This window comes from Elephantulus edwardii, unplaced genomic scaffold (assembly GCF_000299155.1).
Source record: "Elephantulus edwardii isolate Elephantulus edwardi_28Jun2011 unplaced genomic scaffold, EleEdw1.0 scaffold00150, whole genome shotgun sequence".
Classification (NCBI taxonomy): Eukaryota; Metazoa; Chordata; class Mammalia; order Macroscelidea; family Macroscelididae; genus Elephantulus; species Elephantulus edwardii.
In genome coordinates, this window is record NW_006399900.1 from 6,705,621 (window position 1) to 6,717,689 (window position 12,069).

General features: G+C 37.9%; 1 pseudogene; it reads right to left on the minus strand.

Moving 5' to 3' along the window:
* Positions 1-10,361: 10,361 nt before the first annotated feature.
* LOC102876507 lies at positions 10,362-11,583 on the minus strand (annotated as a pseudogene).
* Between the last annotated feature and the right edge of the window lie 486 nt (positions 11,584-12,069).

The following is a 12,069-nucleotide window of genomic DNA, read 5'->3' on the forward strand; positions in this document are numbered from 1 at the left end:
ACTTTTATGCCTGAAGTGACACTTTCAAAAATGATTATCATTTATACATGCATGTTTGGCAATAATGTCAGTACTCTATATTTATACTTGAATTTCTAACTTGTGTTCAAGAAATAATTTTCTTAAGGAGTTATGTACAATATATACATGGTTTGTATTATTATGGAAAAAGAAGAATGATTTATAGACATAAAACTAATACCCGACACCCTGTATCTGCACATACAGTCAGAAGTTATCACAGAGTAGAGGAATATTTTGATGATCTGCAGGATCAATGGGGTATCAGTCACTCAGTTTGAATGTGAAGCAATTAGATTCAGTTAGGATTTTCACAGTGACAGGACTTTACCATGCCATCATCTGCTTGACTCAGCCATAAAACTGTTTATTATCTCCATAAATTAGCGAAGCTCACTCTAGGCTGCCATGTGGAGCTTTAACAGCTTTCTCTACTGCAATGGCCCAGGACCTGTGATCCTCAAGTCTTCAGGAGGACTGAAGGGACCTAGCACTCACCTGGATTACTGCGGTACAGAGACAGCAACTTGCATAGAAAAAAAAATCCTCTTTAGAAGAACTCCAAAATCTCTTCCCATGCATTGTTCTGGAGCACTGGTAGGTATTTTTAAGCCTTCTTCACTGCTTCTTCCATATCAGAGAAATAGGAGCTGGAATCTTACCTAGCTCTTACTTAGGTCCACTTAGGAGGAAGAAATAAGTAGAAAGACATGGAAAATGGAGCAAGATCTGTCACCCTCAGACTTGGGGTTGAGCTGGCTAAGCATCTATGCCAGGTTTCATTCACTGGTTAGGATATAGTTTTCCAAGTTGGAAGGGTGAGACTTTTCCCAAACAACAGATTTCTCTACTATAGTTCACTATAAATCTCAGCAGTTATGTTGCTGCTATTGTTAGCATTTATGGAGCTGATCCTCCAACTTGTACAGAACAGTTTAAATGGTACAAAACCTTTTACATTTCTCACTCAAGCACTATCATTATGCTACATTGTAGTTCAAATTGAAGGGACCTATCAACTTTTCATTGTCTATTTTTCTGAAGTAGATCACCAAACCTTTTTTCCAAAGTGGAAATCTTACCCCATTTTTCTAGGCACCTACGTTTTCAAGGTTTTGTCCTCACTATGATGGTTTTGACTCAATGGTACATAGCAACATGCAGGAACAAATTTAAGGCATCCCTTTAAAAATAAAAGAGTAGAGTGTGCTGGAGAGGTGGTTAAAATCTTCATTTACACTAGCCCAAAGTTGCCAAGATCAAAATGAAAAATGATTCTTATGGCATCTGCTTGACTTTACAAAAGGAAGAAAATGCTTTTACACATCTGTCTCATGCCCCTTGACCCACATCACAAATGTCAAATCCTGCCAAGGTACTGATTATTGTCTACCTAACTTGTCACTGAAGGAAAATGCTGGTGAGCCCCCATATTGTCCTTTTGAGATTGGCTTATGTTTCTCTGCATAGACAACTCAAAGGCAATCAGTTGAAATCCACCAGCTGCTACATAATAAAAAAGATGGGCAATCTGCTCCCATGCGATTTAATGCTCCTGAAAACCCACTGAATGATCAATGAAGGCTCAGTTCCAACTTGACAATACTCAGCAACAACAACAGCATCGGAATATAGTGATTCTTCAGCGGCAAGGATGGAACCTCCCACAGGTCTTGAATTGCTCTGCTCACACAGGGACTGTGTTTAGCCTGGCCAAAAAGTCTCCAGTTAGATCACAGATAATGGCAATGCTGTGAAGTCAAATGGAAAGAAATAACTGCTGTGACTTAAGGGATCTCTGCCGGCCAATCCATAACGCGCTGTGCTGCCAACCCTAAAGTTGTTCTTCCTAAATCCTCCCGAAGCTCCATAGGAGAGAACTGGCATTCTTCTCCCATGGGACTCACGGCCTCACGACTTGAGTCTGGCTCAACAGCAATGAATTTCTTTTTGTTGCTTCAAGAATAGCATCATCACAGAGTGTGTGTATGTGTAAAAACTTCTTCAGATGAAAGAATGATAGTTTAATACTTAGATGCAAAAGCACATGATTGTTAATTATAGAAAATTAAATGTGTATATACATATATGCATATTTTGGGAGGAAGATGGAAACTCTACTTCAATTCAATTTTACTAACTCTGCAAACCCACTGGAGGACCAGCTATGAATTGATCCAACTAGATGGTACAAAACAACAACAGATACATACTTAGGACATTCTGCTGTGTAGCCCATATAGGGAGTGCTGTTGCTAAACCAAAGGCTATGCCTCTTAGGCAGTTCAAGTCCACCAGTGGCTCTGTGAGAGAGTGATAGGTGATTTTCTCTCATGTGATTTACAGCCTTGGAAACCTAACAGAGGGTCAGCTGTGAGTTTATTCCAACTTGATAACAATTAGAGAAAGAGATATATGTATCTATCACATAGATGTTTAATCATTTGTCAAGTTTGAGGCATCCTGACTTCTTGCATGTGAGAACTTTGTTGTTGTCATGTAACATAGAATCAGAACTGATCCATAAATGACTTCTCAGCAGGTTTTCAGAGGAAGTTAACCACAGGGGAGGAGATTTCCCATCTTTCTCCAGCAGAGTAGATGGTGAACTTAAACTCCATGCCTTGGGGATTACAATGCAGCTTCTTGCCTAGGCCGTCAGAGATACCAGCTTTTCAGTGGATGGTTCTTCAGAAATATATTTTACCTTATCTTTCTTCTGTGACATCCCTCAGTAGATTCAAACCTTTAATCTACAAAGATCTGGGTGTGTTGGCAATTTGCCTGACCCAGGAACTCTCACATAGATGTTTCCTATCTTACTCATCACTCTCTACAAATTGCATGGGAAGAGGTGGCCAACCTTTCTTTATTGGAGCCACTGGTGGATTTGAGCCACCCGTCAAGTGCAGTTGTTAGATTAACAGGGCAACTCCGTACTAGCTAGGTCTCTAAAGCTCTATTTTGCATGGAGCTTCTAGGTTCAATTACTTCACAATCATTTTTAACAGCTTCTCTTTTTTAGCAGTTCAAAATCACAAGAATCTTTATGGGAGAAAAAGCAGCAGTTGCTATTTGAAACTTTGGGAACCTGATGGAGGGTCACTATGAGTTAGAGCCTACTCCTTTCCACCAAGTGTAGCCTTTCCTTCCTTACCCTCTTCCACTGGCTTTTTCACTTACTAATTGCATGTGTATTATTATAGCATTTGACAAGATAAATGCAGGTAGAAGTGACTTGATGGAGTGAGCTTTGTTTGAAAAGGTGAATGTTTACAGTTGGTTTGGGCTTAGGTCTGGGGAACTGAAATCTTGGGATTCTTAACAACTTCTGAAAAGTTTCTTCTCTGACATAAAAGTACAAAATAGGTTATTCATAGTCTGCCTTGCACTTTCAAAAAGTCATGTGGGATCACTTAACTACCACACAAAGAAAGGAAGGTATAGAAAGAGTCACATAAACCTTTCCTAGGATATTGTAGTTTTTAATGTCACAAATTTCTATCATTTCATTTGTCAAAAATAATATTTGCTGGAAATGCTTGAAAATTACCCTATCACCACTGTGTGTGTGTATGTGTGTGTGTGTGTGTGTGTGTGCACGCGCATGCACATATACCTCTACTTGCCAAAAGTAAGTAGCTAGATTTTGAAATGCTGCTTTGGAATATGGTACTCATCATGCATAAACAAAATAAAACATACCAGAAATGTAGCTCAAAGGAAGAAAAGATGATTTATTACTCCCTCTCTGCTTTGTCTTGTTGCTCATCTCTGCTAAGGATTAAGTTTTTTATTATCGTTTAGTGATAAACTGGAAGTGTTGCTGACTTTTATTTACAGGCAACATCTCCTTGAAAAATAGAAATTCAAATCTCTCAAGCAATCTTCTATTTACCAGTACTCTTGTTTCCTTCTGATTTTTATTTCATGCACACAGATATTTCTAATGTAAATTGTGTTTACGAGAGAAAGAGAAAAGTCCAAAACAAACCTTAATACATAATAGCATTGGGGCTGCAGTACTGAGGTTTACCATTGAGATCCATTCCCTAATTTTGACATGGTAAGTGTCAGAAGCCGTACGCTTCTTCCTGTGATAACAGAGCTAAGTAGCTCCTAAGTAACATATAAAAGAGTCAGGCTGTATAAATTAGAGAGCTTTGAATTCCCTCAGCTATTCTCTGTTGTCGTTAAGCAGGAAATAAAAATATGCCCCAGCTATAAAATATGTTATAACAAGAACAAGAATAACTATTTCCTCCCTGCTCCCTTAAGTATGACACACAGAAGAAAGCTCTATCTTTTTATTAACTTTGCAATCCAGTCAGTGTTCTTATATTATTTATCAAGAACCTAAGGGCTAAATTTTATTTTCAAATATTGGATAAAGGAATAATTACAAGAGTTGTGTCAAACCTAAGAGTTAGTACTGAAGGCTCTTTTTATAAGAGCTCTGGTGGCCTAGCAGTGAGATGCCGTGGTGCAATCTCTATGGCAGCCAGCGGGAATCCACCAGCCGCTCCATGGGAGAAAGATGGACAATCTTCTCCTGTGTGATTAGCTGCCTCGAAAAACCTGCTGAAGGGTCCACTGTGGCTTGGTTCTGATTCTACGGTACACAGCAACAACAACAATATAATGAATTGTGCAAAAGCTGGATTCAGAAAATAAAAAGGGAAGAACTCTCTTGGCATTTCTCAAGCTGCAAGAACTGAGAAGCAAATTCAAGTCTTGAGATGCAATTCTGAGAAATATTATGGACACAATCTTGGATGTTCCAGGAAGCATAAAAAAAAAGTTTGGAAGGATCACTATACCTATAAGAATTAGTTGACACTGAAAATTTTCAGAAAATACCAAATGAACAAAAGCCAACAGTGATTAAAGATGAAATTCAAGCTGCACAAAAGACATTGATCAAAAATATGCCCAAGGAACTGAGGAAATAGCAATTAACATGTTTCAGCTAATAGAAGCAGCCCTGGATGTGCTCATCAGTCTATAACAGAAAATTTGGAAGACAGGAAACTGGCTAACTGAATGGAAGAAATTCGTATTTGTCCCCATTCCCAAGAAAGGTGATCCACTACAATGTGTAAATATTGAACAATATCATTAATATCTCATACAAGCAAAATTTTGTTGAATATTATTTAAAAATTACTAGAACAGTACATTTACAGGGAACTACCAGAAGTATAAACTGGTTTTAGAGGAGGTTATGACACTAGAGATATCATTACTGATGTCAGATAGGTAATGGGTAAAAACAGAGAATATGAGAGAAATGCCTATTTATAGTTTATGGACTATGCAAAGGCATTTGACTGTTGGATTATAAAAAATAATGACTAACACTGAGAAGAATGGGAATTTCATAACATTTATTTGTGCTCATATGGAATCTATACCCAGACCAAGAAGCTCTTGTCCAAATTGAGCAAAGGAACACTGAATGGTTGAAGATTAATAAGGCTGTACATCAGGGTTGTATCTTTTCTCCAAACCTATTCAATTGTATGCAGAGAAAACAATTCACAAAGCCAGATTCTATGAAGAAGACTGTGACATCAGGATTGGAGGAAGACAATCAGCAACCTGCATCAGGCAGATGACACAACTTTGATTGCTAAAACTGAAAAAGATCTTAAACACTTGCTACAGAAGACAGCCTTTGGTATGGATTGTATTTTAGTGTCAAGGAAACAAAGGTTCTCATTACAGGACCACTAGTCAAATCTATGATAGTTGTAGAAAGGACTGAAGCTGTCAATGATTTCATCTTGCTTGGATCAGCGAGCAAGGATTGACATCCTTGGTGCTGGCAGTCAGAAAATCAGGAGATATATGGCATTGGACAAGTCTGATGTCAGAGATCTCTCCAAAATGCTGAAGAGCAATATTGTCAGTTTGAATACTAAGGTATGCTTGATTTAGGCCATAGTCTTCTTAATCACCTGCTTTGACATCAGAGAGAAGGACAATGAATAAGGATGACAGAGAAATTATTGATGCTTTTGAGTTGTGGTGTTGAAGAAGAGTCCTGACTAGCCCACATAATGCCAAAAGAACAAACAAAAATATCTTAGAAAAAGTGCAACCAGAGTGCTCCTTGGAAGCAACAATGGTGAAGCTTCATCTTTCAAACTTTGGACTTTCAAACTTTGCTAGGAAAGGCTGTTTCTTGGAAAGGATCATGCTTGGAAAGATTGATGGTCAGTGAAGGAAAAGAAGCCCCACAATGAGATGAATTGACATGGTGACTTCAGCCATGGGTTCTAGTGTGTCAGAGATGATGAGAATGGCAAAGGGTAGGGCAGGGGTCAGGCTGGCTGTTCATAGTGTCACTTTGAGTTGTGCTCAACTGCATATAACAACAAAACAACAACAACAAGGGAATGGTTTAGCATAAATGAAAGTCAACTGGTATATCTAAAAGGAAATAATAATTAGCTTTTTGTGAGTATAAACAAAATTCAGTGAAACCCTACCAGAACTTGCACTGTCTCCAAAATGCCTAACTCATCTTCAAAAATAGTTGTAACGTATGAACAAACAAACTAATTAACAATATAAACTGGCAAATGTGTAAAGAGATTAGACCTCTCATAAGCTACTGACTGGAATGTAAAATAGTGCAACCAGTTGGAAGGATTTGAACTGCTTGAGAAGTGTTACCTTTGAATTAGAAATGTAACTCCATATTGACTGCACCACTAGAATAAAAATAAAAACAATTATGTTCCAAGTCTATGATTACAAAAAGCTAGGGAAATGTTTAAACACAGTTATAATCAGTCATGGAGAAGTAATAAAGATTGGAGAGAATTTAAATTGTAAAATAATAAGCTAGATAAAAGCAAAGGCAAAACCAAATATTTAATAGTCTTGTAACTAATTACATTAATCAATGGCAATTAATGTTAAAAAACAAGGTATCTATTAATGATGGTATAAAAAAGTAATACAATTTGTAAAGCTTCACTACATTTAGAAAAATATATTAGTAACGCCTGTCCTTTCTATGAGTGTGGCTTTTGCTGCCAAATTTTAGAAAAAAAGGAAATATTATAAAGATTATAAAAAGACAAAATAATTTTTGAAATTCAACTCTTTTTAAGCCATTATGCTGTGACATGAATTTTTGTTTCTGAAACTTTACCTCTTCAGTGTTTGGCAGTGAATAAAAGAAGAAAGGAGGAAGAGAATGAAGGACGGAAAGAATGGAGTGAAGGAAGACAAAGGAAGGCACAACAGAAAGAAGGATTACAGAGATACAGTAATAAAAACAAAGGATAAGAAAAAGAATACAAGTCTCTGGAGAAATACATCTTGCCTGATGAAGTTGAAGGTCAGAGAAAAAGAAGATTTTCATGAGAGGCATTGACACAATGTCTACAACAAACAGTGGGGATAGTGAAAATGACACAAAATGAGACATTTCCTCCTGTTTTGTGTGTTGGAGATGTTGCTATGAGTCAGAGCTGACTCAGTGATGCCTGAAAGAAAACCACAACTAAAGGCACATTTTAAATCACCCAGTAAAATAAAATGCAGCCAACTTGTAAAAGCACATTTTCTGAGGATTTTATGATTTCTCAATAACCTGGTAAATGGAATGGAGATTCACATCAAGATTCAATACTGCTTCCGATTCTTTGGTTTTCCTTGCTTTCAATTCATTTTAATAATTAGCACAGTTGGCTAACTACTAAAGAAAGAGTGCAAGAAAACTAGCTTGGCTAATTATAACTGAGGGTGAACAAAAGAAATTTCAAGCTCCTGTGGCTACTTTTCATGAATATGTACTTTCTTAAATCAATAAAACTTCGAACTATTTTTTTTCTTTTTGTTTTAAATATTTTTCTTTTCTTTTTGCTTACAAAGTTTGTTAACTTATGAGAATAAGGACAAACCCTGTATAAGACCATTATTGTAGAACATGTCTGTCTGGTGATCCAAGACGGCAGCAACAGACGGATGAGGATGAGTGTGGGAGGGTAATCATAAGGGGCACAATTTAATGGGTGGAGGGAGGTGGATAAAGGAAATGGAAAGAGTCAATGTGATATTTTCAACACTAGGCCGATTGGCAGCAACATAAAGAGATTAAGATTGTTCACAGTTTGGGTTTGCTTGGCTCCACAGTCAACACTCTTGGCACCAGCAGCCAGGAAATTAAAAGATCTAATGGGAAAGTCTGTGGTTAGAGACCCCTCTAAAGTTCTGAAGTGCAATGATGTCAGTCTGGAGACTAAGGTGTGCCTGATACATGCCATGGTCTTTGCAGTCACTTACTACACTTACTGTCCAGAGACCTGGACAATGACTAGGGATGATAGAAGGAGAACTGATGCCTTTGAGCTGTGGTGTTGGAGAAGAGTATTGAATATATCATGGACTGCTAAGAAAACAATCAGATTCTTCCTGGAGAGGGTGAAACCTTGCTGCTCGTCTGACATACTTTGGACATGTTGCAAGGAGGGATCAGTACTTGGAGAGATACATTATGCTTGGGAGGGTGGAGGGACAGCACAGGAGAGGAAGACCATTGATGAGATGGATTGATTCAGTGACTGGGGTAATGAGGGGGAGGTGTGTCAGAGATGGTGAGATTGACAAAGGGATAGGGCAGACTTTAGGGTTGTTGTACATAAGATCACTATGAGTTGCAGACGACTCGATGGCACATAACAACAACAACAACAACCACTCCCTCTACCCATCAAATTGTGCAACGACCCTGTGACTACCCTCTTTCTAGCCTCACCCCTCAGCTCCTACCTTCCCCTCTTCTGGATTATGATATCTGTTTTACCAGTTATCTATTTCTTAAATCATGTTCTTATAGTTTTTGTTCATATGGGACTGAGTTAATTCACTTAGCATAATGTTTCCTAGTCTTTCCCAAGTTAGGTAGTGATTTTCAAAAACATTGCTGTTTCATGCTGTGTCATGTGACTGTACCACAATTTTTCAATCCATTGTAAAATCATTGGTTGTGGTTTGACATTTGGGTTATTTCCATGTTCTTGTGATGGTGTAAAATTCTGCTATGAACATTGGTGTACAAATCTTTGTGCCTCATTCTAATTTTCTTAGAGTATATCCCAACCAGTGGAATAGTGGTGTCATAGGGAATTTCTATGTTCAGATTTTTGAGGAAATGCCAAACTGTCTTCCAGAGTGGTAGCATCATTTTACAATTCCACCAACTGTGTAAAAAAGTCCCCACTTCACCACATCGTCTCCAAAATTTATTACTTGCTGTTCCGTTACACTTTGCCCCTGTTGCTGGAGTGATGTGGTATCTCATTGTGGTTTTGATTTGTATCTCTCCTATTGCCAGTGATTTTGAACATTTCTTCTGTTTCTGATAATTCATCAGAGTTATTTCCTCTGTGAAAAATCTCTCCATGTCTTATGTTCATTTTGTAATTATGTTGTAGTATTTTCCTTGTGACAACCCTGTAGGAGTCTGTAAACTTTTGATAAGAGACTCCTGTATGAAATGATATTGCCAAATGTTTTTTTCCCAGTCAGTAGGTTTTCTTTTCACTCTGTTGGAAAATGTTTTTGATGAAAACAGGATTTAATCTTTGGAAGGTCCCATTCATCAGTTTTATTCTCTCCTGGCTCTGTATTTCTTGCTGTCTTTGCCAGCCTTTGTATATCAGGAGCTAGACCTTTTAAGCTTGGTCCTATTTTGTCTCTTATGATTTTTATGATATTGGGTTTTACCAAAAAAAGTCTCTGATCCACCTTGAGTTGATTTTTGTATATGGTGAGAGTTGTCATCCTGCTTCAGCTTTCTGCAGGTTGTCATTTCTCCATCTCCCCATTTGATAGGTTTGTTTTTTGTTGAATATCACTTCACCATAGACGGATGTCTTAATTTCTGTGCTTTCAATTCTATTCCATTGGTCTGTGCCCGGTCATTGTATCAGTACCTTGCTGTTTTAGTTATTACAGCTGTGTAGTAGTTTTTGAGATCAGGGAGTGGGCCACTTGGTTCTTGTTTTTCAGAAGTACTTTGTTTATTCCAGGTCTCTTTCTTTCCAAATCAACTTGCCAATTGCCTTAAAAAAACACAATTTTAAGTGGTATTCCTTTCTAGAAAAACTTTTTTTCTACAATAAACAGAGATTACTTTTTTTTAAAAAGCAATAAAGATAATTTCTTAAAATTCTTGGTATTACAATAGAAGCAGAACATAGGAAAGAAGGATGAGTGTGGTTGCATGACTCTGAATGTAATCAATGTCACGGTAGTGTCCAAGTGGAAACAGCTGAGTTAGTGCAGAATTCATTTCTAGTCATAGTTGAGTTCTCTGTCTTCTAAATCTCTGGGCTAGAGACTGCAGGTGTGGCAGACAAGTTTTCAGAAGGAAAGGGGACACTGGTGTCTTGGATGACTGAAGCTAATTTAAGGTTTTCAGATCCTCTGTTATCTGTTCGTCTGTTAACAAATAGTGTTCAGGGCAGGAGCATCTTCTTTCTCTTTTCTGGGATGGGAACAGGGTCATTTGGTTGCTACCCAACTTTCTGGTCATGATGGGTTTCTCATCCATTAATTCTCCAGTCAGTTCCATTTGTGAGCTTCTTGTTTTCAATCATCTTCATTTCTTCCAGCTCAACACTCAGGTTCTCTTTCAGCTCGACTCCCTTGTCCTAAAATTCTTTCACTGTGGTCTTCTTTAGTGTACTTTCTTTTCACTTGGTCCGTTTCCAGCTGGAGGAAGAGCTCTGTCTTTCGTACCCTCTCTTTGTACTGCTGGTCTAGTTTTTTCATTCTCTTCTGATATTCCTCAAGTGTACATTTCTATAACTGTTGCAACTGCCTTTTATTTTTAAAATAAAATTTTTATTTTGTACTGATTTACTTACAAAGTTCGTATATACTGTTTTCCACACCAGATATATCCCCTTTTCTTTACCTACCCTTCCCTCCATCCATCAAATTGTGTAACCCTACGATTAAACCCCAATTCCTCAACATGCTCTGTTATAATGGTCTTAAACACTATTTGTCCTTATGGGACTGAGTTAGTTCACTCAGCATAATGTTCTCCAGTCCCTCTCAAGTTAAGTAGTAGTTTACAAAATCATTGCTCCTGCTAGCTGCATAATATTTCATTGTGTGAATGTAACATAATTCCTCAATCCATTCAATTGTGGTTGGACATCTGGGCTGTTCCTATGTTATTGCTGTGTTTCCTACAGGGTTGCAATGCAGAACAGAGAGAACCTCACGGACTTTAGGAAAAGCAAATTTCCCCAGAAAGAACTTAAAGTGAGTAGCTCTCTCCATAGACTGAACATTTTAATTAAACAGCTGTCTCTTAAGAGACGCCAGTTTGTCCTGATAATCTGTTCCTCTATGTATACTTAGTCTTCTTCATCATGCTTTGCTAGGTCAGTTTCAGCAACATGCTTCGTGTCTTCATCCCATTCCCGTCCTTGGCTCTCTCCAGTTCCTTTTCCTCCTCAGGGTGGTACTCCAGGGACAGAGCACTTCCGCAGAGCCAGGACCAGGGGCCAGCAGCCCTGCAGTACTCATGTCACCTCCAGCTGTGACCGATTGTGCTGCCAGGAGAACATGGCCACACGTGCAGGAGAGACAATGTCTACCTTGAAATGGTCGTGGGGGTCCTGGACTAGAGCAGAAGCCACATTGCCCCTTTACCCTGTCTCCACAAAGCTCTGCCTCTCACAAACTCATTTATTTTTAGCTGTGTTATGGTAAAGAAGAAACCCACTCTTAATTTTTATCCCTAAAATTATACTGAAGTGGTTATAGTAAATAACAATTTATATCCTATATGATTATTAAATGAGTCATAGAAAAATAGCTTCATAATGTTGATATTTTCTTATACTGGAAGTAAGAGGCCCAGTAAGTACTTCTATAACCTTAGATTATCACTACACTTTTCTTAGCTTCATTTGTGAAAGAGCTAAGCTAATAGCAGTCCTTGTTGTTTTGATAATAATAATAATGCAGTGAAAAGAGAAATTGATGTTTAGAATAATTTTCAAACATATT